The sequence below is a fragment of the Mytilus galloprovincialis genome, chromosome 1, assembly GCF_965363235.1.
Source record: "Mytilus galloprovincialis chromosome 1, xbMytGall1.hap1.1, whole genome shotgun sequence".
Taxonomy (NCBI): domain Eukaryota; kingdom Metazoa; phylum Mollusca; class Bivalvia; order Mytilida; family Mytilidae; genus Mytilus; species Mytilus galloprovincialis.
The window spans coordinates 46,930,126-46,952,543 of NC_134838.1; the positions used below are offsets into that span (position 1 = coordinate 46,930,126).

General features: G+C 33.2%; 1 protein-coding gene and 2 long non-coding RNA genes across 3 annotated transcripts in view; 1 reads left to right on the top strand and 2 right to left on the bottom strand.

Moving 5' to 3' along the window:
• Positions 1-22,418, bottom strand: part of LOC143076071 (inter-alpha-trypsin inhibitor heavy chain H3-like) — a 162,316-nt gene that overhangs the window by 69,482 nt on the left and 70,416 nt on the right. The gene's annotated exons all lie outside the window — the stretch shown is intronic.
• Positions 1,158-12,147, top strand: LOC143076109 (uncharacterized). The gene is made up of 3 exons (XR_012978529.1): positions 1,158-1,265; positions 9,846-10,040; positions 10,891-12,147. It is a non-coding gene; the product is annotated as an uncharacterized LOC143076109 (long non-coding RNA).
• Positions 13,565-16,469, bottom strand: LOC143076120 (uncharacterized). Its single transcript, XR_012978537.1, has 2 exons — positions 16,316-16,469; positions 13,565-13,882 (listed from the first exon to the last, which is right to left on the bottom strand). It is a non-coding gene; the product is annotated as an uncharacterized LOC143076120 (long non-coding RNA).

A 22,418-nucleotide genomic window follows, 5' to 3' on the forward strand; every position in this document is an offset into this window, starting at 1 on the left:
TATAAAGATTTGCAGAAAAAAGAGCAAACAATGTCAGTTTAGATGCGGTCAAAAGATTTTTGTTAAACAGGCCCGTCCGAGGTATGAAAAATACTCGTAAACAAATATCACATTTGTTTACGATTCAATATTTTGAATAAAAAGAGGACATGTTAGTACTATAAATTGAGTGCAAACAAAATTTTGAAGTCATTGTTTTCCAATATGATTGCTGTCATTTGTACAATACGTCCTTGCCTAAAAAATATAACTGGATTACTGCAGTGTGCGGCTAAATGTATATATATTTACATGATGAAGAGCAAATATGGTCAGTTTAAGTTTATTAATTTGAAAACATATTTATTTATATTAAAAATATAATAGTGGATTGGGAAACAAGTAATTACATTTGTTTAATGAGGTCAGATAATTTTGTTATACTAGCCATTCTAACTCCCGGAATGACAAATGTAAAACAATTCAAACAACAACCCCCCCCCCCCCCCCCCACCTAAATACTAACGGCCTAATTTATGTACAAAATTGAACGAAAAACAAATAATCTATGTGACACATCAACAAACAAAAAACCCCACTGATTTACAGACTTCTGACTTGGAACAGGCAGAATATGGCGGGGTTAAACATGTTATCTTTATTAAAATTCTGAAATAAAACCGGCAAAATAGCAAACTCTATATAATATTAATCGCTATTTTGCCGAAGCCTCATATTTAGACAAATAGTTCTTACTCAATAAATCTTATAAATCAATTATAGCCGTCGAATTTATAAATCAATTCTGCCGTAAAATTTATCAATCAATTCTGCCGTAAAATTTATTAATCAATTCTAGCCGTAGTTTAGTTTAGTTTAAACATATTTTATTGTTCCAAAAAGAGACAAATGGATTAGACACAAGTTTTTCAACTTAGTAACGTCTTCTCTAATATATATACATAAATATACACATGAATGAACATTACATAAATCTGACTTTAACCAATTATTATTTTAGCATTAAGATATAAAAATAAAATTACATATAAATTTTAAGAATCGAATCAATGGATATTTACCGCTTAGTATAACCAATCGAATGCGCCTATTTTCAGTAGAAATAAATGCAAACACACCGAACTGTGTAAATTAAATATGTTAGTGTACATGACAAGTGACTTTACTCATGTGCGTGTGAATTTGTTTAAATGTAAATTACACATTGAATTTCATAGTTTATAGTTGCGGATTAACAGAAAAACGGAAAAAATCTACACGCAATTGTAAGTATCAATTTTGTTTTATGCTTAAGGTTTATGAGCCCTTCTGTAGCAATTTTTGTACAAATTTTTCAAACTTCAATTGTATCAAAACTACAGATATAATGAATAATAGAGATAGGCCATTTAGTACATGTACCAAGGGGAAACTTGATTTAAAGCATAATTATTTACTGTTTCATTGCATTTACTAGAAAAAGAGTACTTTGTGGCAAATAAATCAAGATTCTTATAGAAAATCCACAGCCTTTAATACAGAGAATTTCGTTATAAAATTTGAAACATAGATTACTCACTTGCTTTTCTATGATGTGCTAGTGTTCATTTTCTACAAAATGTTCTAACAAATCTGTAAATTTCAAAATACCTCGTGATGAGTCACTAAAGTCGAGCGCACCCTAAAAGGTGTACTTGATTTGGTCAATATTTTTATTTGTTTTAACCAATAACTACATTAATAAACTTGTTTTTAGGAAATCAATGCTAGCACTGCATGCAATAATCCTATATCTATCAGTAATCAAATTGCCAAATGTGAGAGTACAAGGATAAAGGATGTGGATTTTCTATAAAATTTCCATATGTTTAACATTGAATAAACAGAAGGGTACATAATCCTTAAGGTTCATGTGGACCCTATGGCTAAAATGGCCGTATTTTCACCTCAAAATTTAATCTGAGTTCAGGCAAACCTGTGCATTTTGAGAAGTTTTAAGGCATAGCATGCCCTAGATAAATAGAATTCAAATGCATTGTATGATTTAGAAAATTCATAACTTAACTGAATTTTACCGTACACTTTTTTCGTCCCTGCAGAAGATGATAAAATTAACAAACAGTTGAGTTTACCTTGATATGGTCCACTCAGGTACACAGTTTAAATAACCAATTATTGTCAGGTATCTATTGTCCATCTCATGTCCATGTCAAACAAAACAGCTCACTTCAATAATTACCTGTGGGGAAGTTCTCAAACCTGTTTCCCAACTTAGTTTATTTTGGCACCTTCTGGAGGAATGAAAAAAAGTGAACGGCAAAATCCTGGTAATTTTTTAATTTTCTAAAACACAAAACATATTTGAAATTTATTTATCTAGGGCATGCTATGCCTGAAAATTTTTACAGATGCACAGGTTTGTCTGTACTCAGAGTAAATTTTGAGGTGAAAATACGGCCATTTTAGCCATAGGGTCCACATGAACCTTAAATCCATTGAAACGTTTCAGAATACAAAAGTCAATCATAAAGATCATTCGATTATCGTACCCAAAAGAGCATACATACATTGATCATGTTCTAGTAAGATCTGTTACAGAATAAGGTTGTCAAAGTTGAGAAAAACGCTTGGTACTTTTTATATACTTTTGTACAGATAGAAAAACACTATCATTTTCTTCAGAACTCAAAGACTCATCACCAGAGAGCAATAACTCAATTGTAATATTGACAGCAAAAGTATTTATTTCATTTATCATTAAAAGCCTTTGTGATGAAAAATTGTTACAATATAATAAATAATGTTTAGCATCTTCATTGATGAAGCCACATAAACAATTGACATCAACCATTTGATTTTCTTAGTACAAGATGTATTCCAAACGCTCATCATTTAGGAGTAACAGTGAAAACTTATCAACTTGCATTAAGCCTAAAAGTATGTTAGGGCTGAGTATTAATATTTTTTTACTGTACGTTAAGGCATAAAATTATTAAAAGCACGTGTATTCCCTCATATTTTTTTTATCTGCAATCATGTCGGCAGGTCAAAATATTAAACGTACAATTCTGAACAATCATTTTTAACTTTTAATCAGCTATTGCAGTTCTTATAAACTATAGGCCTTCAAATATTCGGCTGTTGGTGGTTCATGCGGAAATTCAAACCACAAATACACTTCGGAGTCCTGGGTTGAGATCAATATCGTAGCTGCTACGTAGATTTTGACTATTGAACGTGTAGCTATAGACTAGTTGCTACAAAGATATTGATAGCAGCTACGTAGCCGCTACGATATTGAACTCAACTCAGGATTTTTTAACGTGCTGTCTTGATTTTTTATCGATTACATAACAATTATATATTGCGGTATATCATTGATATTAGTTCTAAGTATTGGTACGAAATGAAAACTGAATCCATTGTGTCGCAATGAAAATTGTATTAACCTCGAAAGTAGGAATATTGTTGATATATATTTTACACTGCTACACGCGCTGAATTTAAGAGTAAAATAAAATACTAGTTTGTAGCCAGACTTAAGCTTGTAACCAGGATAATATGTCAGAGACTTAGGTAGAACTAAAGGTACTGTGTCAACTATCACACACAAACCCCACGGTATGCAGGTTGAACATTATGTGTATGTTATATGTTTATATTGTTTGAATGGCTACACGCTAATCATGGACTTCGTAGTGGACATAACTGTCCACCTTATTATCAGCTTGATTTCACCCAATAACAATATGACTTCTAAAAATCCAGGCTAAAAATAAAGCGTATGTTCTCAGGTACGGACCTGCGAATTCGCGGGAATAGTCTAGTCTAGATAACGACCTTCATAACCTATCAATATTAACTTTTAGATTATTTTGATTCCTTACTAATGCTCTTTCGACTTAATGTATCAATCTTAAATTGTAGATTTCAAAAAATCAGCTAGTAGGTACATCCTCAAAAAGTATTTACAATGTTTATCTTTTCAAAAGATGCAAAATCTAAAGAAGAAAAAAAACATCTATTTCATGTGATGTCCAATTTATTAAAAATGCCTTTCCTTAAAATCATTTATTTTGTAATTAAAAATGATTTGATACATTTCGTGCTTTTTATTTTCAACTGAGAATTATCATAACCAAGGCTGTGTTTCTTGTTTTAAAATGAAATCTCCACTTTTGAGAAATTTACATTGTTAATGAATTTAATCGCTTACATTAATTCAACTATTTGCCTCTGGTTAGTTTTATACATAATATTTTCAGTATATACTAGAACACACCCGCGAAATCGCGGGCATTCAGAGCGTAGTTTAAAATATCCGTATGTAAAGTGTTGTTGGAAGAATTTTGTTAAATACAGAATGACTGGAGAAGCAAAAGTATCATAAGTCATAGGTTATTGGGGACAGGAAAATGTTTATTTTTACCCTCCACCTTTATTTCCAAAGTTCCCAATTTTTGGTTTTCTATCAATTTCAATATGAACATACATTTAGTATGTTATCTTGAACATTTATTTAAGTAAGGAGCCTGTAATTCAGTGGTTGTCGTTTGTTTATGTGTTACATATTTGTTTTTCGTTCATTTTTTGTACATAAATAAGGCCGCTAGTTTTCTCGTTTTCATTGTTTTACATTGTCATTTCGGGGCCTTTTGAAGCTGAGTATGCAGTATGGGCTTTGCTCTTTGTTGAAGGCCGTACGGTAACCTATAATTGTTAATTTCTGTGTCATTTTGGTCTCTTGTGGAGAGTTGTCTCAACATGGCAATCATACCACATCCTCTTTTTTTTTGTAATCAATGAATTTTGTAAAAGATTTAATGACTGGAGAATTTCAGAAAAAGTATCAAAAGTTCACATGAATAATTTTAGGGCTTATCTGTATATTATGAACAGTCATTACTATATAAATAAAGCGTATTTACTTTCAGGGGCGGATGCAGGAATTTTCGAAAAGGGGGGTGCTAACCCAGGGCACCCAGGGCAAAGGGGGGGTGCAAAACATATGTCCCGATACAAATGCATTGATCGGCAAAAATAAAGGGGGGTGCGCACCCCCGGAACCCCCCCCCCCTGGATCCGCCACTGACTTTCAATTCTTAGTTTACTAATCGATCCATGGTGGTCATTGATATAGTATACAGACCCTCTCTATTTAATAAACTCTGTGACTGCCGTGGATAGTAAACTTGAAAAAGATAGCAGATAAAATTCTGAAAATACACTTTATTCGTAGTATATGTATGTTCAAAGTATACAGAAAAACGCAAACCGGAAGTCTAATCTGACTTAAAATTTCGTACAATGACGGGACAATACCCGGATGCCTTTTTTCTCGTTTTTCTCCTAAAATAACTCAATCTGAATAATCATATGAATGGATGACAAATGCGACTATGCACTGTACCTATAGGACACAGAGGCGTGTTGATTAATTTATTGTGGAAAGAAGAGAAGCGACACCAAAAATGAGGTCTTCTCGTTTAATTGTATAGATGACTGTCATTTCATTTTGTATTGTTTCGTTCGATTCGTTCCAATTTTCTTCCGTTTTGCACTCTACAGGTACCCCTCGCTTCACCCCTTTTAGTTTTTATCATTGGTGAAAACAACGTACTTCACAATTATATAATATAATATATTCATATAATAAAAGACACGTTTAAAACTCTTGACTTGCCTTGTTCGGTCCAAAAAGTTTTACCAATTTGAAACTTTAATCAAAATTCCCCCAAACTAATATCTGAAAACGTTTTTAAAATTTTGAGTTGATAAGTGTTACACGGATTGAAATTGCTTTATTTTACGCTGTATGTAAAAATTTTAAAAATTCTTCAGAAATACGTCATATAATATATGCATACAATAAAAGACACATTTAAAACTCTTGACTTGCCTTATTCTGTCTTATTTAAAACAGAGTTACGACCATCACAAATTTTCGTTACGACCATCCTCAACATTTTTGTTTTTTTAGTAACGACCATCATGCTCGAATTTTTGAATGACTATTTTACGAAAATTGGAATGTTTTAATGCATCAAATTTGGTTTCAATATCACCGAACCTCCGAATAGTATGTATGAGACAGGCGGTTTGACTCAAATGAACATTTTAATATCTCTTATATTTGACGGTAGATCTGACATAAAGTTTTTATTCAGGTCACCTAAGCAAATTATGTTATTATTTTCATCCAGGGCATTTTTCAACATTTGATCAAAATACTGCCAGAAATAAACTGAAGATTGCCGTTCCGACCTATAATTGATGTTTATCAATATTGATCGCAATTTAGTTTTTAACTCAAAGCACATACTCTCAAGTTGGCAATTCTCCAAATCATGTCGACGAGTTATGCGAACATAACTTTTATAATACATAATAATGCCACCCCATGAGAATTTCTATCTTTTCGAACTGGTATTTCAAAACCGGATATATATAAATCAGAATCTGTAATATTTGAGTCTAAATGGGTTTCTGTCAAGAAAACGACATCGTAATCTTCAATAATATCGACAATATAATTCAGTTTATTTCTAAGGCTTCTTATTTTACCATGGAAAATTGACAATGTTTTCTCAGATATTTCTGGTGTGCGCTCAGGGCCCGGGTTCGGTTCGATGTCACCACATATTAGCTACAACCATAAGAACAGTATGTACAATGCTCTACAATGAAAACATATTAGCAGAAGATCTGTATAAATTAAAAATACATAGTTTGAGTCTTGAAATATTCGTAAATAAAACGGCAAGTAATTCATACACTGAGAAAGATACAAATGCTTTTCTCAAACAGCCCAGACTTATCTTGTGATAACACAGTCCTATTGTCATTCTGTATGCTACGATGTCATTACCCATTGTCAAATACAAGAGAATACATGTAAATGACAATTAGAACTTGAAATAGGACTGCTTTGTAAAACATGATGCAAGATATAAACACATATAAATCGAATGATCATTCATGAAATTCAGGCAAATAAAAAATAAGGGAAAACAAAAATTTATGTACAAAAGGCAAAATTGGAACATCTTAAGAATGTTCGATGCAGTTGTAATGAAATCAGAGAGATCAATTTAGTTAAGATGAATTTAGTCTCGATGTCATTTGAGGTGGGGAAACAATTATAATTAAATAAATCAGAAAACAAAATGTGATTTTTTTAAAAACGGAAGCTCTTTTGTGAAGTGTTAGTAGACATGTTACGAAAAGGTATATTCACGACGCTGAGGTTGACAAATAACATTTTAAATGTGGGGACTGTATCAAAACACAAAATATATTACCTGTATACATTGAATAATAATAATTCAAAAACTGTATTAATCCTTTTGGAGGCAATTCGTATGGAACGAATATTCAATGACATTTGTACCATAAGAAATGTAGGAAATTGATATTAATAAATTCCATAATATTTTTTAATAAACTATAATGCAAAAAAATGGTGGGGGGAGGGACACGGTCATGTAAATGCAGCAGTAGATGTGGGGGGGGGGGGACGGAGTGTGTGAATTCTTCGGCTAGTCCTTAAAAGACCTTACAAATAATCAAAGTATTATAATCTGTTTTATACCTTCTCGTGAATATATATGTAACGGTTATTAGCTCACCTTTCCAAAAGGAAATGTGAGCTTTTGCCATCACTTGGCGTCCGTCGTCGTCCGTCCGTCGTCGTCCGTCCGTCGTCGTCCGTCCGTCGTAAACTATTTCAAACTATTTATACATGTTTTGTGTATTCATCAAAAGAGAACTGAAGCTTAAAAAATCTTATTACAACATTCCATAATGTCCATTTTTAGACATAACTGTATTAGTATGAAATAGAAAATTGAAACTTAAAAATAAGTGCTGAAATATATAAATAGTAGACGGTATTTATACAAATGAAGGCATCATTCGATTAGTATGTCGTTTTAGTAGAACTTATAAACACGGAAATGTTTACATTCAAACTTGAAAAATATTTATGTCATAATTCAATTATAGGAAACACTGCAAGCGTGATATACTCACTATAAACATAATAAATTGTGGTATAAACAACTACAACAGATGTTAGCAGCAGCAGGTGACCAAACGACCTTCAACAAGAAGCAAAACCCGTACCTTTTAGTCAGTAATTAAAAAACCATTACATGAACCGAAGTAATCAGTTCAATCAAAAAACCAACGGCCTGATTTATGTACTACACAATAAACGAAAAATATATGTACAACAAAACAAACATAAACAAAACAAAGTGATATACAGCGACGAATGACAACCACTGAATCGTAGGCTCTCGACTAGGGACAGACAGCCACAGAATGAGCATGTATTCGAGCGCTCTGCTCTCCAACTTACCTGAGCCATGTCCAGCGGTGTATCAGCAAAACATGGGAAAAATCAGTTGAATGACACAAAGCAAAAACAAAACTATATTATTAAAGACTACGAACTCAGAGTCACAATGAAACAGTACTCACAGTTACTAAGTGTAATGCTAATTCAAAGCTGATTACAATTAATAAATAATTCATGTTTACAAGAATAAATTTTATCGGTATACATTTGATGAAACTAAGGTAAGACAGATATAATTCATAAGAATAAAACATGAATTTGTACAGGACATAATACAGGTATCGACAAGATGTAGAACCGTAAGTGTCCATAATTTGATAGAACTTAGTATTCTATTCTCTCCATTTAATACTCAATCAATGTGAGTACCGATTAAACCTTATTAAATTGCTCAATTAAAAACCTTTCAGAAAAAGAGTGTTTCCAATGGATCGATAAGTTCACATGGATCGTATATAAGTTAACGGGCTTTATATACACCATCTCTTAAAGTAGCATATACTATTGTTTGTGTAGCCAAAACTTCTCAACCAAATCTTTGTACCTTTAAAATAATGTGTTTATAATGTTTCAAATTGGAAAATAGTAAAAAAGGTTTTCTTTTTCCAAAGATGAAAGGATTTGAAAAAGTAACTTGTCTTGAACATTTACGCAGATTAATAGAATTTATCATGGGACTACATGCAACCTGTTTGGAGTGCTGTTTATTATATGTCTTGTCTTGAGCGGCATTCCTGTAATAGCGGGCACATTTTGACTCTGGTATGCAAAATTTGTGCAGTTTTTATTTCCTTGTTCAAGTGAGCGATCATTATATAGACTTATATGTCCGCCTCCGGGTGCGGGATTTTATCGCTGTGTTGAAGACCCATTAGTGGCCTTAGGCTGTTTTCTTACTCTTTGGTCGGATTGTTGTCTCTTTGACACATTCGCCATTTCCATTTTCTATTTAATAATATATATTACATAGTTTAAACTTAGTTAATTCTTTTTATAGCAACAAGTGATTTATTTTTCTTATTTGGTCTAGATAATGAAGGGAGTATGTGCGTGCTAACAACTGGTTTATCTCCATTTCATTGTTTGTCTGTACCGATTCAGACTATCTTGACTGTTTATTTATAGCTTGTTTGTATATCTGCTATTACTCGGGTGAGTAAAACATTAGTGGTTGGTGTGTCTGATGTATAGTAACTGCCAAGTGTAATTTGGTGATATCTATTATCTGTTCATGTACATGTATGATATGTTTAACTTTGATTTCAAGGTTAATTCAGGCCAATATTGACAATTGTCCTTCAATTTATAAATTTTCTTTTCAGATGTTTGAAATACTCTTTTATATCTTCATTTACAGACAAGAACATCTTTCTGACTTCGTTATAAATATGTTCAAGAAATGTGCTGAACAATACTTAGTCTATTTTATTTTTTATTTAAAAAAAAATAAATCGGGTCAAAAAAAAAAGATAACTTCAAGGTTATTTTCTTTTTTTTTTTTTAGCTAACAAATGTGAAATGGCAGGCTTTATCTGGGTCAATGATCTGCTGTTTTGCTTTCAAATATACACAAATTCATATAGAAGCCATAATGAATCAAATCTAGCGTGTAGCAAAACAGAGGGAGGTAGACTAGCACGGATCAATACTATTGACAAACAGAATCATGTGAACATAACGATTTTATCATTAAACGGCGGTAAGTGCAATTTAAGCTCAACAAATGATTTGGCTTTAGTAAAAATAAAAAGGGTTTTAATTTCTATCACCAATTCGTAAGAGAGAGATTGGGTGTATGTGACCATCACAAAAAGTCAAGACATCTAAAAGTCAAAATACGGTCTCAAACTCTATACACGTCAATGATACATGCTTCATCTTTCCTCTATATAGTGGGAAAACACATTTTCAATAGATATTTTGTTCACGATTCACCGACAGAACAAGCATCACTTTTTAGTCGAAAAACTGGAACACTTTCTTTTTAATGAGGACCAAAGAACTTGAAAAGTGACAATATCGGCATACTGAAAACATACTCTAGCCTTTATGTAACCGTGTCAAAGGAAATTTAAAGTTTAGAACGGAATCGATTATATGTTGCTAAAGTATTTAAAAGGGAAAGATTTAAAAAGATAACTGAAGTCATGATATTAGATAACTCTCCATAAATGTGATGCATCCTCAACGCGTTTGCTCGATCTGTCTTCACGTGTTCCACGTACATGTTAAAAAAGTCGTTCATCAGTATTCATTTGAAAAAAATAACAGTAACAGAATGGACAGACAAACGGGTATGCCAATACATAATGATTCATTATAAAAGGACGCTCTTCGACACATGTTGACAATGAACAAATACTTCTAAAAAAAAGTATAAAAAAATACCAACCTCCAAGAAAATTCAAAAAGTCCATAAAAACTCACAAAATCAAATGTTTGACTTTTTCATCCAACAGAATGCATTAAAAGCAACTGTCATATTCATGATCTGTTACAGTACATGCATTTACGAAGAACATGGTAAATTAATTTATTTTCTATTACAGTATTTGACGGTTTTTGGATTGACGGGGATGATCTGGCACAAGAAGGTGTTTGGAAATATTCGGATGGATCTCCCATGACAACAACATTTTGGAATACAGCGCGCTCAGAACCAAGTAATAAGTTTGGCATTGAAAACTGCGCCTCTATGAGGAGCAGTTACGGGTACTTATGGAACGACAGATATTGCGAAGACGATATTAATTATATATGTGAAATCGTATAACATCATTTTATTTATAATATTGTAACAAACCTAGGGTTACTATAAATTGTTTAACCATCATTCAGGAGGAGTGGAATCGACGGCAGTGTGAAGAAACAGATTTGTAATAAACATAACAATAATATTTATTTCAACAGTATTTTGACTTCTTCTTTCAATATAATAAACATCAAATACACATTCATCATTCAACAGGTAAAGCAATAAATCGGGTGGTCAATATTAAAGGTAGTTGACGGTTCAAGAGATTGATTCAGAATGACATGTTTGTCTACAGGCTCCTATTTATGTCTTTTGGCACTTACTATGACGTTAGAGTAAACATCAAATCGTCCAATCAAAAGCAACGTTTCTTACGTCTTTTGGCTAGTAACGTTTTAGAAAGACGCACATATTTCGTTATTCTTAAATAAAGAAACAATATTAAGTTGTCCTCACTTTGTCCTTCTTGTCCGAATTATGTTTAAAAGCAAATGAAACTAAAAGGACATTTCTACATAATGCTATTTTTAAACGGACAGTAAATTCCTTTCTCGATACGGCGTATGAACTTGGGTGTAATTTACATAACCTTACGCATTAGATATAATGCTTAAATGAGATCAATGAAAACCCTGTTCTATCATAAATAAACACAATGTTAATGAAAAGGGAAGCACAAACATAATAAATACGCAATTTACCTGCATTGATAAAGTGTTAACTGATTAAACAAATAATAATATGAGATCGCAAAGTGAAAGTATAGAACGGTGTCATGGCATATGTAAACAAGTTGAATCTCAGGACGATATTTGTCAAAATAAATCACTATATGACGGGATAATCAAAGTATTTCATAGGTAAACATTACCAAAATATACATATAAAACTGACCCTTATCGCTTGCAAAGTACAAATAGTTTAAATCATGAGTATGAAAGTCAATGCATTTCAGTGTTTGTGCACTCCAAAGAAGTTGACCACCCGGCAATGTTCAAATAGATATATGTAATATACAATAAATAATAGGTTAAATAATAACAATTATCAGTCCAGATTTGTCACAATATACTAAAAATGTTAACCACTCAGAAATGTGTTATCAAAGAATTAAAAAGATTTAATAAAATCTTACCAAATATTTTATTAGTGTTATAAAATGATCATGAGAATGTATTATGGTACAACTTTTTACATTTGAGTCTTCCGTGATCACACACATTTATGTCCATGTAAATGTATACGAAAAACTCTACCGTTTGGTATATATATATATACATGTATATGTATATTTTAGCTCCAAGTTGAAGAACCTCTATACCACCCGAGATAACCCCAGGTTTTTAGTCAAGTTTGCGTCTTGTTCCGTCTTTAGTCTTTGTTGTGTTTGTGCATTGTTGTTTTTATTGGAGTCTTTTTTTTACCATGACGTTGTCAGTTTTGTGCTGACTTATAAGTTTGAACGTTCCATTAGTATATCCCGCAACCGTTTACATCTCTAGGCTGAAAGCCCCCCCCCCCCCCTCCCCCCAACATATAATTACGAAGCGAGTGAAATTTTTGGGTACAGCGAAATAAATGTGTTGTGGGTCATAACTACAGAGTAATCTTTGAAATTATAACAAGCCTCCTGCTGAAGTAATTTATCAAAACATTAAGTTATCACAAACGATTGCACGGTGTATATATGTGGCTACTCGTAATGTCGTCAATATCTGAAAATTTCGGTCTGTCACACATTATAAAGTAATATATTTTTTATTTATTTTTTCGAAAAGCTGCCTTGATACTGTATTAGAAGATTGTGACAGTATCATGATGAACAATATTGAATATCATTTAATAAGATAGAGGAATTTGTCTTTCTAAATACAACTTTCAATGAGAAAAAGGAATCTTACATTGAGACAACATTGAGCTAGAGAGACAGTGCATTGTATTTGAGAGAGGAAATCAAAAGTCTTAATATGGTGGATTGTAACTGGGTCAGATATCAATGCATTATCAACTCAAATTCAAAATGGATTGTACAAGGTTTTACATTGTATTACTAACATCATAATATTCCAAAATGACTTATTTTTTCGTAGTCTTGAGTTGCCTTTTACTTGTGAAATACTGATCTGACACACAATGTTTTTCTTTAATTGTGTATCTGTATTGTAGTTATTGCCGCTTCCAAGAGTTTGGAACTATATATGTCAAAGTATATAATTTATACTTGCATCAGTTTACTATTTTGATGCACCTTGTTTATTTTTGTTTGGAGTACACGTGATGCCAATTCATTCGAATCCAACGTTTAATTTGTTTGTAAATTTTTTAACGTAACCACCTGCCTTTGATATACTGTATTCATTTTTCATTGTTATCTTTTTTAACATATGATTGGATAATTTGTAACAATTATTCAAGCTTTTTACGCGAACAATATGTCTTAATCCCTGTCGAAAACAAGTGCAATGAAATGACTAATATTCTTATATTTATAAGAGTACTATTTATATGATATATCAGATATACATTGTAATTGATATATTTTAAAGTTTCATATGGATTTCGTTTTAGTTATAACCATGTAACGACATCTTTTTGCTGAAATAAGCTTTCCCATTGTGGAATTTCCTTTTCTGGGTTGATTATGTACCAGCACGTGTCTGTTAGATATGAAGATACAGACGTAGACTTCAATAACTTAAATTTTTTGACGGTAAACTGTTTTCCTTCATTCGGCTTCACAATCAACTCTAACCCAAAGCTTTTAATTTCCATTCCAACAAACCAACCTATAAAAATATATAAAAGAAGCATATTAAACTGAACAAACATTTTGGGGCGTAGTGAACACACTAGTAAAACTATTAACACTGAAACTACTGAACCTATTCAAACCAAACTTCATCTGATTGATTCCTAGGGTATCTAGAATAAAGTTTGTGTTTTAATTCCCATTTCATCAAAAAACATGGCTGCCATGGCTAAAAATAGAACATAGGGGTAAAATGCAGTTTTTAGCTTATAACTCAAAAACCAAAGCATTTAGAGCAAATCTGACAGTAGTAAAATTGTTTATCAGGTCAAGATCTATCTGCCCTGAAATTTTCAGATGAATCGGACAACCCGTTGTTAGGTTGTTGCCCCTGAATTGGTAATTTTAAGGAAATGTTGCTGTTTTTGGTTATTATCATGAATATTATTATAGATAGAGATAAACTGTAAACAGCAAAAATGTTCAGCAAAGTAAGATTTACAAATAAGTCAACATGACCGAAATGGTCAGTTGACCCCTTTAGGAGTTATGGACCTTTATAGTCAATTTTTAACCATTTTCTGTAAATCTTAGTTATCTTTTACAAAAATCTTCTCCTCTGAATCTACTGGGCCAAATTGAACCAAACTTGGCAACAATCATCATTAGGGTATCTAGTTTAAAAAGTGTGTCTTGTGACCCGGTTAATCAACCAAGATGGCCGCAATGGCTAAAAATAGAACATAGGGGTAAAATGCAGTTTTTAGCTTATAAATCAAAAACCAAAGCATTTAGAGCAAATCTGACAGAGTAAAATTGTTTATCAGGTCAAGATCTATCTGCCCTGAAATTTTCAGATGAATCGGACAACCCGTTGTTGGGTTGCCGCCCCTGAATTGGTAATTTTAAGGAAATTTTGCTGTTTTTGGTTATTATCTTGAATATTATTATAGATGTAGATAAACTGTAAACAGCAATAATGTAATGCTTGGGGTATACAATGTTTTTTTTTACACTTTCATCATAAATTATATTATGAACACGAGACAAACGAGACATTTCAGTGTGTCCACTCTTGTTTTTGCTTTTGAAGAAGATATGACAGAATCGAAGAACCATTTATATAAATTGAAAATTTGAAAAATTGATGGAAGATTTAAGCAAAAAATTTAAGGTGAGCGATTCAGGCTCTTGAGAGTCTCTTGTTTTTATATAGTTATGAAAAGCAAACAAAGGAGTGTATGTATTTTGATCCAGTTGTTTGCCACCTAAATTTTTATCTAACGGGGTATGTTTTAAAACACCTAAAATACGATTTTTATGCAATTTCAACTTGAAACTTGTTGCATAATAGTTTTAAAAAATTTACTCCAGGTCATATAGCGGCGAAGGCATGTATTTTCTTCCTTTATTTCCTTCCAACTTTGTCTTAATTTAAACAGTTTCAGCTCAATTTGTATTTTCTTTATAAGGGGTTTGTGATTGATTGATTGTTGGTTGCTTAACGTCCAGTGGCAAATAGTTCATGCATGTTTAGAACGATAAGGGGTTTGTGTAAAATATGACTCACTACTCACCGGTTGAACATCCCTGCAGAGTTTCAAAAGCATTGCATAATGACTTTGCATTTAAACCTTAACTCCACATTTTGCGGACATTGCATTCATACATAGGTGATTGTGGACAACAGAAATCATATAAGATTTATTCGAAGTGGTTCCATATATAGGACACCAAAATAATCCCCAACAGTATAATCTATTGCCTTTAATTGGACCATGTTTGGAGTTCGATTTCCCCCAGAATTTTGTCATCTTAGCGGGAAAAAAATTATCCATGTCGATCGCCCCTCTTTATCTGCTACAGGCGCCATCAACTTAGAGCTAAACCACGAGCAGAAAGAAGAAAATATTAAAAAAAATGAATATGCGTATATCAGAGTATCAGGTATATGTCGAACACGCTACAAGGCGCTTAAAAACTTTCAGAGTCATTGGAAGCTTATGGAGACACCAGACTGACGAATCAATCAGACTGTAGAGCTTTGTGCGGGATTAGTGGAGCGACAGGTTGAACTTAGTCAGGAACTGTAATACAACAAATAAAACTGACTAATATCTAACCAGCTTACTATGTTTATGTTATCAATCTGGAATCGAATGAACTTGTATAACTCTCAGCCCTCCCTTTTCTAGCCCGCCCATTCCTGCACGCGTACACCTTTCATGTCACGATAGGCTGGAGAGTGGCGGATCAAAGGGGAGGGGATCCGGGGGTTGGAACCCCTTTTTTTGGACGATCAATGCATTTCAATGGGTAATTATGGTTTGAGTCCCCCTTTTTTAAATGGCTGGATCCGCCCCTGCCAGCAATGATAACACAAAAGAAATTGTCATACAGGATGTTAAATAATGACACTCTAGATAAATGTGATTTGAAGTAACCAAGACGTGCAGAATTTAAATTTTACCTGTTTAAATCTATAATCAATGTTTTGAAACCGTCCCCAAATTTAAAGTCCAATTTGTCAACCTCAGCGTCGAGAATATACCTTTTCGTAACATGTCTAGTATAAGATAAATAGATGAATCTATCTTTTCATTTAATCAGTACAGGTAACCTATAAAAACGTTTGAAGAACGATCATTATTAAAGTTGTAGGAGCGTAACAAGTTCACGTGTATGTAAGTTATTTTAAATCACTCAAGTGTAAAGATTTGAGTTATAATTTCATGTCACATGTTTTAAATTGCAAATAAATGAAATCTAAATAAACAAACACAGACAGGTGATGCTTAACACGTGTAGCGAGAAAAGAAATATTCAGTACAGCAATACATAGAAAACGAGTATAATTATCTATACCAGACTAGTGTATATAATTAAATTGATAAAACAATTTAAGAATTGTGATATTTATACAAATGCAAGTCAACGGACATAAGACTATGATGTAAAGGGAATGTCTAATCCTCTTTCTGGTCATCACTTTCAAGGACTTCCCCACCAAGTGTATATATGTCCTGCCTAGAAATTACCACTTTTGGACGAGAATTCTCAGATTGTTTAGTCATTATGGACCCGTCATGTGTCCAAAACGAATTTATTTGACCTTTCTCACGCAATGTGTTAAGTCTGTACAGAAGATTGTATCTGTGTTTTGTAAGTTTTTCAGTAATGAAAGTTTTGTTTGTGTTGCATTTCAATTTGCGTTTATTGCTGAAAACCAACTGCCTTTGACGATACGACAGGAACCGTACATTGATGGAAATTTTCCCGTCTTTAATCTCACCTATGGGATGGGATCTGCCAATATCTCTCGTGTCTAACTTCAATTTCAATTGATTATGGCAAATACCAAGGATAAGGGAATCTGTGTCTATAGGCTTGATAATATCGCCTTTGTCGTCAGTTGGTGCAGGAACATTATGAAATCGTAAACTGGTTCTTCGAGAATACTGTTCCTGTTCCTCGACTCTGGCTTCGATCTTGTCTAATTTGCCGTAGAATTTATAAATCAATTCTAGCCGTAGAATTTGTAATCAATTCTAACCGTATAACTGTTCTAGAAGTAGAACTGACCAAATATTTGAAATATTTGGTCTATTCTAGGTAGAACTGTTTAAGTCTAGGTAGACCTGTCCAAATCAGTTCTAGTTAGAACTGACAAAATCAGTTCTACTGAATCTACTGGTCTACAAAATCAGTTCTACGTTAGAACTGACAAAATCAGTTCTAGGTTAGAACTGTTCTAGCTAGAACTGACTAAAAGGTGTCAGGCTGACAGTTCTACGTACTGTTCTAGAACAGTTCTCCTGACAGATTCTGACAGATATAATGAGAGGTTAGAAGTGATCTCCACTGTATACACTTTAATCTCTCAGCATTAAGGCCTTATGTAATTTCGAATGATGACATATCATGTATTGTCTAACCTGACACAACGTCCATATGTTGCTATGCACTGAACCACATGGGCGTGACATAGCCTCTCAAACTCCGAATGTTCGGCACTTAGATTTACTGGAATTCTTCCTAGTAAAATTTGATATATATCCTCATCACCATATTTACTAAGTTCGCAATAAAGTTGTAGCAAAAAAATCTCGATAATCATATTCCACCACAAATCCGCAGCTCCGTAGTGCAAATGCAGGAACAACATGCATGTATATATACATAGACATCATTAAAGTCATTTTTGCATGCGACGCACTTATTTCCTGATGAATTTGGTATATCAGCTAACAGTTTTGTAATAAAATATAAACTTCGTATTTCTGCAAACGATTGTGCTTTTTTCCAGAAGTTGGTCATAGAAACTGCTTTGCGAATATTTCTAAAACGTATAAAATTGTCATCTAATGCAATACGGTTTAACCAGTTGACTGACTGTTGTTCGTTAACTGTTTTGTGAACAATCGATTTCCATTGATTTTTTGATGGGAACCTACCAGTATCGATATATTCAGTAAGATATTGAATAAGTCCATATGTTCTTAGCATGTCAATAACATCAGGAATGTATCCATAGTGACGGCGGTGAGGGTCTATGAGGAATAAAAATAGTCGAACTAAAAATATTCTTTTTGAAAGACAATTATTGTTATCTAACATACACAGTTTTTGAAAAAAAAAAAAAAAACAGTTTTCTTTTGTGAATAAAACTCATAGTCGGTTGAATTCCAATAATGCTCTCACACATATCAGATTTGGTAGAAGTTTTTAAAGCTAACATGATTGTGTTTGACTATGAAGTGCTGAAAACAAGTTAGCGTCGTTATATCACGTGATTTGAGGTTACTCCATGTTTTGCAGCCATAAAGAACGCTTTGTAAGACTACAGTTTTGTATAATTTAATTAATACAGATGGATTGGTTGCTCTTGCCATTACTCCTTTCAATGCGAAGTAAGCGTTTTTGCCTTTCCTACACGCATTTATAGTTCTGTTTTTAAGTTTTGAATCGTAAATTAAGTTCAAAAGCTAAATGTGTATAGTTGTCAGATAATGGAATATTCTTATTTCCAATACACCAGTGGAATTAACATTGTTTTCTCTTGTATTTATGGAGAATTGCATAATACTTGATTTGTTTGCGTTAAAACAGAACCGCCAGTTTCTAGAGTACTCGGAACACACATCAAGCATGCGTTGAAGAGACAGTGGGGACGTGGCAATACATTATATGTCATCAGCAAGAGCAGGTGCACCACAATTAATACTGTATATACCTGTGTTTTGATTGCATTTTTCAATTTCACATATTAAATCATTAATAAAAATTAAATACAGTAACCCAGACAGCACGCTGTCTTGTCTTACACCTTCTAACACTGGAAAAACATTTGACTGGTGCTGGTTAACAACTATAGCACTTTTTGTGTTTGTATGAAAGTCATTGACTATTACCTATAATGCATTGTTCACACCTAGTTGAAACAACTTGTACATAAAACCAAGTCTCCAGACTGTGTCGAATGCCTTCCTACTATCAAGAAAAGCTACAAAAATCTTACTACAAAATTCAAGATTATGGAAAATTGTCTCGTGTAGATTAAAAGAGGCTGTTAGGCAACCGAGGTTCTTCTAAAATCCTTGTTGTTGATAGTTAAGGAAGTTTATATTGACCAATATAATTAGCAAACGGTTTTTTATAACATGCTCAAAGACCTTTGAAACACACGACAAAAGTGTAATCGGACTATAGCTGTCTGGAGATGTTTTATTGTTTCCTTTAAAAAGTGGTACTAGCAAACCGAACTTCCAGTCATAAGGTACACGACCTTTCTTCACTATGAGGTTAACAAATGAAGTAAGGCAACGGATAAGAACTTCTCTGCCGTATATCAAATGTTCATTTTGAATTTTGTCGTGTCCGCTGGCTTTTTTACGCATCAAGGATTTGACAATATTACGTACTTCACATTCGTTGATGACTCCACAAGGCATGTGTTTAAAATATCTGAATACGCACTGTCAATAAATTGTTTCTTTGACGTATCAAAAGTGTCAGTATTGTCCTTTGCGTAAAGGTTTGGAAAATAGTCCATAAAGGCATTAGCAATGCTTTCTGGATCATTACATTTTGTACATGTATCACCATTATGGATAATTTCCGGATAAATTCTTGATGTTAATGGTTTACATCTTTTTCTTCAATTCTTCGTCAATTTATCCCTTTCTGCACCCATTGTATAAAAAAATTTAATCAACGTGTGGTTCGTTTGATCTCAGTTCTTCATTGGTTAAAATCCAATTATGACGTCGAATTTTCTTGCTTTCCTCTGAATTTTCTATTGTGACGGCATGAAAAAAGGCGACCATGCCTGATGACGTCACATAGAAAGAACACATTTTATTCCGATCTTTTGAAAAGAAGGAATACGTTTGCCTGCACATTGTTTAAAAATCATAACAGAAAAAGATTCTACCACCAAATCTCGTGAAATACGATATGTATCCACTCTCGACAGTTAAATTTTAAATCGCTCGGCAAGTTTCGTGTTTAAAATTTGAAAATTTAACTGTCTCGAGTGGATAAATATCGTATCACACTCGATGCAGTGGTAGAAACCATGGGCGTAGCTAGGTATTCATTCGACTGTATGCACAAATCGGCAGGGATCTGGGGCCCGCATGAGGCCCCGGACAGGGCAAGGGCAGAGCCCTAGTAGGGGGTTCAGGGGGGCGAAGCCCCCCGACGGAAAACGGTTTTCAGCGTTTTTGCTGCAAAATTTTATGCACAAAAATATTAAACTTGCTGGTTGTTTAATCATGATAATTATGATATACATGATGAAAAGTTCGAAGAATTGTGAATAATTTACCATATTAAACATCTGACTGGCGAATTAAAGCAGTACAATCGGAAATATAAAAAAAAATTAGAATGCATTGCCCAGCGTAGATCAGCGTATCCCTTTAATTAAGCAGTACACCCTGTTTTGTATTTTATATTTATTCCGTTCTGATTGATATATACGTTTAACTTAATTAATAGAACATATTGACGATCCTTCATTAAAAAAATAGTCACGTAAACACTTATATTACTATATAATAAAACTATCCTTTTGGCTAGACATCAACCGTCAATCTTTTGAATCTTAAACCTTGAGCTCACCCTAGCCACACAAACACATACACACATAGTCGATGACTAATGCAAAAGTTCTGTTTTGTTCATACTATCGTGACAAAATTCAAGAAGTTCGTATTTCTTTATATCCTCTACTGTAAAAATCCCTATCTGCTTGTGAATTTTTGAATAATTGTGGTCATTTCACGTAGATCTGACTGAGAGAACTCAAAATTACTGGAAGCTTGTTAATTGATTGATTTTTAAATATCCAGTGTCAAATATTTATGCAAGTTCAGGACAAAAAAAACGTTTGTCAGTTAACTGCTAGAAGTCTGTTGTTATTTATGTATTATTGTCATTTTATTTATTTTCTTTTGTTACATCTTCTGACATCGGACTCGGACTTCTCTTGAGCTGAATTTTAATGTGCGTATTGTTATGCGTTTACTTTTCTGCATTGGCTAGAGGTATAGAGGGAGGGTTGAGATCTCATAAACATGTTTAACCCCGCCGCAATTTTGCGCCTGTCCAAAGTCAGGAGCCTCTGGCCTTTGTTAGTCTTGTATGATTTTTAATTTTATTTTCTTGTGTATAATTCGGAGCTAAGTATGACGTCCATTATCACTGTACTAGTATACATATTTATTAAGGGCCAGCTGAAGGACGCCTGCGGGTGCGGGAGTTTCTCGCTACAATGATAGAAGACCCGTTGGTGGCCTTCAGCTGTTGTCTGCTCTATGGTTGGGCTGTTGTCGCTTCGACACATTCCCCATTTCCTTTCTTAATTTTATTACAATAAATACAACAGGGAGCTAGGTCCCTCAAAGAGTGCCATTCTCTCTACAACTAGGCATCAGATTCAATGTCCCCATTCTGACCAGACGTGACTGCGTATTTATATATCCTGCACAGCCGAACAGACGACAAACATTGGCAAGTCGTGTGAAGACAACTTCACTGGTGTTTATCTATAAATAACGTTGTTTATTATTTTTTTTTATAAAAAACAATATTGTGAAAAAAAAATATATGTAGGCACGTGCCTAACGGCAACTATGCCCCTGGAATCTATATTTATTAGTTTCCAGAATAAACGGATATCGCACTTAATATTATATATATTAAAAAGAAAGATATTTTATAACTGACGAATTGAAAGGCATCTAAATATTTTTAGCATATTATTGTCTGCTTACTAGTATATGTATTCAAAATCTTATTTTACCCTATAAAAATGCAAGGTATATTTATCCTTTTTTAACAGTATTGCTGCACAAATATTTGTAATAGCGTACATGAATTGTTTCTCGTTTTTTTTTTATTTTTTATTTTGCAACAAAACCAGGTTCAACCCACCATTTTTTTCTTTAAAAATGTCCTGTACCAAGTCAGGAAAATGGCCATTGTTATATCATAGTTCGTTTCTGTGTGTGTAACATTTTTACGTTGTGTTTCCGCTGTATCGTTTGTTTTCTCCTATATTTGAGTGT